The sequence below is a fragment of the Euprymna scolopes genome, chromosome 8, assembly GCF_053919585.1.
Source record: "Euprymna scolopes isolate OS-2025 chromosome 8, ASM5391958v1, whole genome shotgun sequence".
In the NCBI taxonomy this organism is placed as follows: domain Eukaryota; kingdom Metazoa; phylum Mollusca; class Cephalopoda; order Sepiida; family Sepiolidae; genus Euprymna; species Euprymna scolopes.
In genome coordinates, this window is record NC_136489.1 from 169,440,022 (window position 1) to 169,447,934 (window position 7,913).

Consider the following 7,913-nt stretch of genomic DNA (forward strand, 5'->3'; position numbering starts at 1 on the left):
CCTTCAACAGGATAATGATCCAAAACATACTGCCAAAATAGTCAAGAAATGGTTTGAGGATAATCAAATTAATGTTTTGGAATGGCCTAGCCAGAGTCCCGACCTGAACCCTATCGAAAACCTCTGGCACATATTGAAAACTGAGGTTAAAAAGCGGAAACCTAGAAATTTGAGGGATTTGGAGAACTACTGCATTGAAGAATGGTCAAAAATCAGTGTTGATGCTTGTAAAAACCTTGTTGATAAATATCCAAAACGGTTACAGGCAGTTATTAAGAATAAAGGGCATGCTATTGACTATTAGTAAGAGAGGTATGAATAATTTTGAACTAGTGCCATTATTGTTTTTCTTTGTATAATGTTTCAAACTTGCATAATTTATTTATTTGTTGAGTTTAAATTAAATGCTTATGCTTGATTTATTGTTTGAAATCCCTTTAATATTGTCTACCTTCTGGTTTGAGCAATAATCTTATAGAAATCTCAAAGATCCGAGGGGTATGAATAATATCGGGCACAAGTGTATATATATATATATATAGATTGATAGATTGATAGATAAATAGATAGATAGATAGATAGATAGATAGATTGATAGATAAATAGATAGAGAGATAAATAGATAGATTGATAGATAAATAGATAAATACGGATGGAGGGATAAAAAGTGGGAGATAGGATATTAGTTAGCAGAGGAACTGGTCGTGAATTTGGACGCCATTGCGTGTGATATGTATGCGTCTATGTTTGCTCTAACTGTTCACGATCGCAATGTCATCTGAGTTGAAGAGATACGTACAGAACTAGAGTGATAAAGGCATGCATACAAAGTGCCTTCATTAAGTTTCCAGACTTTTTCAGTATGGTCACTTTAATTGATAGTACACACATAAGTCCCCTGCGAAGTAATCTCTTCCAGTCTTAATGCACTTGTTGTACCGTTCCAACAACTTCTGGAAGGTGTGACGGAAGTAACCGTTTTTGAGCGAGTCAATAACCCTCGTCGTAGCCTCATTTTCCCACTAAATTGTCTAATAATGCAGCAGCAAAATTTCTTCTTGATCTTAGAGAATAACCAGAAGTTATTGAGAACAAGCAATGGACTTAAGGTAGGGTGAGGAACTATCATTATGCCTATCTTGGTCAAATAGTTTGTGACAAGGATGGAGTTATGGACTGCTACATACGTGCAAATATTCCGCATCTTTCATTCCTCGCGATTATTTTGTGTACAGTTTCCACACTGACGTAAATTTGCGCACTTATTATCTCTATAGACACAAAACAGTCCTTATCTATGACATTCTTTATTTAGCCAATCAACTCTGGTGTTCTCACTTCCTTATTCGTCCCACACCCTTTATCATCCCTTACAGGCTCCCTGCTTTCCTTGAATCTTTTATGCCACTCACAAACCGATGCTTCATCCATGCAAGATAGTCAAAAACAGTAAAGTATACTAAACGTTTTTTGGGCCTTTTTACCAAGTCTAAAACAGCATTTAATTGCATATCGTTCTTTTAAAGTGTTTTTATGCCAATATTGCCTTTTTAAAATTCAGTAGCTGCGACAATTAGGCTTTAGTAAAATGTATTATAATTCCTGATGTATTTGTACATTTGAACCTAAAATCATAAAAATAGTGCGTCATCTCATAAGATACATAGCAATAACTACTGAGTGTTCAAGAGTTTACGATAAATTTGAATGTCTGTATAAAATGTCTGAGAACTTATTGAAGACCGCTCGTATAGAATTACATAATACACATATACATAAGTAGTACAACATAACAAGAAATGCATATGTCGATATGTCTACACACATATACACACTAGAATAAAAAGAGGCTTATTGGTTCGATCACAAAGCACGTGTGGTGTTTCAGTACAAAAAAAAATTAACCAATAAATAGACAAGTCATTTTCTAAAATAGAAAGTAATATGTGGGTCGTTTTCTAAAACCGAACCAAATTTTACTCTATTAAATTTGGTCAGCCTTCAAGGATAATTGCACCAACATACTTTAAATCGAGTAAGCTTGCACATCTAAAATATTAAGATGCGAAAAAAGAGATTTTACTATGAAGAAAGATTTATTATTTAAAGACGTTAAAAAATATGAAAAAAATCATAGCATATTTTGAGATTTCCTTACAATTACTTAGAAGAAAAACCAGATTGCTTTTGAGGTTTCTCAGCATATGGCAGTCCGCGGGGAAAGGGAGTTTCCGTGCTGGTTAAACGTACCCAGTCAGCGACGGTCGACGTTATTCATAGGGATGCGGTGGGTTGTGGCCGATGTTGCCGTAAAAGATTCTGTGTTTCGGGTGATCGCGGTTCATGCGCCCAACACCGCTCGTGAGAGGGTCTCATTCTTCAGTTAGCTTGACGCGTTTGTAGATTGTTGGAAGCGGGTAGTGCTAATGGGGGATTGGAACGCCATCTTAGACCCCGAGATCGATAAGGTAGGAGGTGATGCTAGAGGATCGGAGAGGTGCGAGTCCAGCCTGGCCGATCTGATGGCTAGATGCTGTCTGGTCGACGGGTTTCGGGTCGAGCATCCGGGGCGGGAGATGTGGACGTGGACATATAGCGTTTCCTCCTATCCAAACACTTACTTGGACAGGATGTTAGTTAGGAAAAGCGAAGTAGACTTCTTATCTTGTCCCACGTTCACTTAGCTAGGTCAAACGGATCATAAACTAGTTATGGCCCGGCTGAAGCTGGGAAATAGGCCTAAGTTAATGGCTCACTGGAAGACCAAAAGCCTTCCAAGAGAACCTAATAGAATTAATTCAAAAAACACTAGTGGGGGCGGTTTCTGGGAGTAAGTATTGGGTAGGTCTAAAAGTCAAAATTAGAACTTTCTCCCTCAATTATGCCCAGCGCCTCGCACTAGAAAAGGCCAATACGAGAAGAAGGTAGAGCAGAAACTAGCCCGAGCTACGGAGAAGGGTGATAGGGTTAGTCAGGAAGTAGCAAAACAGGACCTTCTGCGTGAGAATAGCGAGCGTTATGAAGGTCAAGTAGTCAGAGCTAGGCTTAGGAAGATAGGCACTGAAGCAGTCAACTTCAACACTGACGCGCGTCGTGAAATTTCTAGGCGTGGCTCGGACAAATACATTTGCAAAGGTAAGTCATCCAGATGGACGCACCCTGGAATCGACGAATCGACTCGGGAGATCTGCGAGGGGTTTCTAGAACATTTCGCGGAGCGTTATACGCAGCAGCCCGATCTTCCGGTCCTTGAGTTTAGCGACTATTTGGCTGACTCTCTCCGCCTCGAGGCGGCTAGAGCAGCTAGTTGCGAGGGCTGGGTGACGGAGCGGGAGGTTTTTACTACGCTGAAGCAGGTCAGCTGTGACGGATCGCCGGGGCTCGATGGTCTGCCATACGAACTGTATTTGAGGCTGTCGCCCATGTTTCTGCCTCTTTTGACGGATGTGTTCAACCATTGGTTTGCTCAGGGATCCATCCCAGGGCAAGTCACCAAGGGAGTGATCACATTGGTGAGGAAAGGTGGCGGACACGGTGCGGAACAGTTAGCCGATTACAGGCCCATAACTCTGCTAAACAGAGAGTTGAAGATTTTGGCCAAGGTCCTGTCGAATCGGCCGCAGGTTGTTATCGGCGAGTTGGTTGAACCGGAACAGAACTACGCTGTGAAGGGGAGATCGATTCAGAACTTGCACCTGATCCGCACGATCCTAGAGGGAGGAATACATGACGACACGGAAGCCGCGCTGATCAACTTATATCAGTCAAAAGCTTTCGATAGGTCGACCATCGTTTCTTGATGTCTATCTTAGAGGCCGCCGGTTTTAACCCGGACTTCTGCAAGTGGATCTCTGTGATGTATCAACAACTTAGAGCTGTGGTGCAAGTCAACTCTTTATTATCTCTCGGTCGGTTCGTCAGGGTTGTTCGCTATCACCCCTGCTCTATGTCCTGGCTTTGGAGCCCCTGCTCCGCAAGCTGAGACATGGGGAGGCAACTTCGGCCTTGCGCGGAATTACAATACCCGGTGGCTCAGCCGCCAAAGTATCTGCGTTCGCCGATGATGTCACGGTCTTTTTGTCGAGCTTCAGAGACATCGAGATCGAGTCGGAGGCGCTCGCTCAGTACGGAAGAATGAAATGGACCAAGATAAACCGCAGCAAGTCGATAGGACTATGGTTGGGCGCCTGGAGTGGAAACGCAAACCTCCCGGCGCCCTTCAGCTGGACGGATGGCTCAGTTCGGATCCTCGGCGTGTGATTTGGACCGGGTATTCAGCTTGACAAAAATTGGTTGGAAGTAAGGTCAAAGGTGGAGGCTGCAGTCAATACGTGGCTTCTTAGGAAACTTTCCTTAAATGGAAGAGCTGAGGCGTGCGCCACTTACGTCTTTCCTCTCATTCTTTACCGACTGGGCGTACTTCCCCTACCCACACAGCACCTAACAGCTCTTGTCCAACTCTTGTCCTCGCTTCTTTGGGACAGAGGAAGACACTGAGTGTGCAGACAGGTCTGTATTCCACGTCTGTGTGAGGGAGGCCTGGGAATGCCGGGCTTGAAGTGTTATCGAGACGCTGAGAGGCTGGCCTTCCTGAGCCACTGTATGACCAACCATGGCACCCGGTGGTTACTGCCGCCTTCCCCGACCTCGTTCTCGACCCTTCTATCGAGAGCCGTCGCAGGCCGCCGGGAGAATCTGCCTACATGAAAGAGTGCCGAGCCGCGCTAAAACGACTACCAAGGTCCAGCGCTTTCTTTAAACACCAACTACGGGTGGAGATCGGATGTGATAGAAGAAGACTGCATCGCGCGGCATTTGACAGAAGATGGATACATGTAGCAAGTCTGTGTATCCGAAAAGGAGCCACATTTGAATACGTGTTCCCCGCCTAGGAGTGGAACGCACAGTTCCGTAAAGTAAAATTAAACAAGTAGCCTCTCAGCTAGCTGAATGTGTGTTCCATCCCTCCCCGATTTAGAAGCCTCCAAGATCCCCACCCCCTCCTTCTTGCAATTTTTTTTTTCACCCCCTCCTCTAAATTTCACCCATCTTGGAGAGAAAGAAATACAAACTAACCCCCATTCCTTACCCACAAATTTTTTTTCTCCAGTCACCCCCATCTAGAGGGCATCCCCACTTAGAGACTGGCCCGCAGAAACGAGGTTCCTTTTACAAACCTAGTGGAACGGGCAGTCTGTCAACTAGATGGGGTTGGGAGGGTCCTACTAATCACCTTTGGTTTTTTCTTCCCCCGCCCTCGACACAAATGAATTATTGTACCATTTTATTGCTATCTGTTTTGTATTTACATGTCAATAAAAATGTTTTAAAAATTGGGAGTGTAGTAGGACGTCTCCCAGTATGAAAGTGTGAATGCAGTATTATGGTGAAAGAAGGTACTAGCTGGGAGAAACTTTTGATTTTGTTTAGTTCTGGAGTGACAAGGATGACCAACGACCCCCACAATCCCCCCTTTTGAGTTGGCCATGTGCCTAAGTTTTTTGTTCATTGTTGATTTTTAATGTATTTTTTAACATGAATAAAGGATTTAATATCTCAAAGTGTAGTATCTGTTCCGGCAGGTACTGCAAGCAATGATTATATGTGTGGGCAACCCCACATATGACCTTGGTCAATGTAGGAGCAACCCTTCATACTAATTGTCACTATCCAGCTCCCCTACTCCCCGGGGAGTTGGTCCCCATTTCCCTTTCACTCCTCACATTAAAAATCGGCCTTGTGCCTAATTTGCTCGGTGGGGGGAGCAAATAAATACCAACCCTAGATATAAGACCTTGGTCAATGTAGGGGCAACCCTTCATACCAATTGTCACTATCCAGCTCCCCAACTCCCCGGGGAGCTGGCACCTATTTCCTCTTCACTCTTCACATTAAAAAATGGGCATTGTCACTATTCTCCCCGGGGAGATTTCCCCCATTTCCCCTTCACTCTTCACATAAAAAATCGGCCTTGTGCCCAATTTTCTCGGTGGGGGAGCAAATAAATACATTTTTCTTGGCCAAAATCAAAGAGTAGTATCTTTCTTACTACATGCTATACTTATGTTTGTAACTTTGTGATATAAAGTGGGGGATCACTTTTCTGTATTAATTTGATGTAAAATGATCACAGGCTTTACAACCAGTCAGTTCCAAAGCCATTCAAATCATTCTCCAGATCATTCAAGTTGTTTTTGAAGGATTCCAGTTATTTTTTAAGCATTCAAGTCATTCTTAAGGTCATTCAATCCATCCTTAAGTTTATTAAAGCCATTCTAAGTCATTTACTTTTTATTTATTTAAGTCATTTCAGCCCATTTTTCGGTCATTTTAGTTTATCTTTAAGAATTTCATGCCAATCCTACATTCACGCATTCATTCATTACACGAGAGCACGCGACTAATGGCTATCGGCCTTGTTTTATTATGAAACACATTTTACCGAATATTTTTCTTATTAAGCTATGTGGCAATAAATTTAAAATACAGAATAACTGGCTCACCGCCCGTCGTTGTCCGGTCGTACAATACGTTTAAACATGATATTTTAATTCATGCAGATTGCGTATATAACACTCTAGAATACAATCTCCATTGAATGTTATATATTAGGAGGAATAATTTGCCGGTGGACTAATTCGCAAAAAAAAAAAAAAAATACAACATAAAAAATAACAATGATAATGTCGTTCATAAAATTTCGTTTGCGTATGTTTACAATATTTCGTCAACTGATATGTAGATTTGACGATCTTAAAAGAGCATTTCCTCTCTTATAAATAAAAATATAATGTTTTCAGATTAGATTATTTCGATTTTCGATGCTTATGAGATGAATTTCTGTACAAAACTTATCTAAGCACACTACCAGACATATAAATTACGTTTGTGTTAAATTTGCAAAAAATAGGCTCAACCTTTTTGGAATCTATAAGGAAGGAACTCGCAACCTCAAAATGACTTTCATATGAGAGTAGAGATTTGCATGATTATGGGTCTATCTATTCCTAACATTCACTACTGAAATATATAATCTTGTGAATTCGTTGCAAACGAATATTTATATCTAAGATGAGCTGCAGCGTTCTGTAAACGTAGATATTTATTGTGTGTGTGCTAAATGGTGTATACCATCTACTGCATTGGGTGTATTATAGGCGAACACTCATCCCCTTCTTTATTTTTCATCTTATTTATCCGAGGTCGCGATAAGAGTTTATCGAAATTATTTTCAAGATAAACGCACTCAAGCGAATATTTGAATGTCTCTATGTTCACATCGGATCTATTCTGGGAAAATATTGATATTTGAATCTATCCGGGCCGATGTGCAGAAGCTGAGTCGTAAATAACCATTACCACAGTTATTTAAGCCAAAAATATCTTCATATTTAAATGTAATCACGGAAGATATAACTTACTTCATTATTCATGCTTAAACCAACCGCCATATCTTGATGAAATATTAGTTACGGATGCATCGATAAAATTAAGAAACGTTTATATTCGTTTATTATAAGACAGGATTGATAGCAGATACGAATGGCAGAGCAAACACCAGTAACTCATCTGTGAAAAATTTCCCCACTCTATATATGTGCCTAAATCAAAACGCGGATTCCATGAACAAAGCTTCTTTCTTAGAACTGCACGCCTGTGGAACTCTGTTCCGTCTGTCTGCTTCCCTCCGGACTACAACTTGGATGTCTTCAAGTCTAATGTTAACAAATTCCTAATGAACCGCCCCCTTAAGTAAACACTTCATCAAATCTCCACACTAACGTAATGTACTTGCAATAACCCTTATCCCTGAGTGGCTTCCGGGCCTTGATAAGTGGTGATCACTGTGTAAAAAAAAAAAAAAAATAATAATACATTATGCTGAAGTTGAAGAAATTGAGCTATGAAACTCT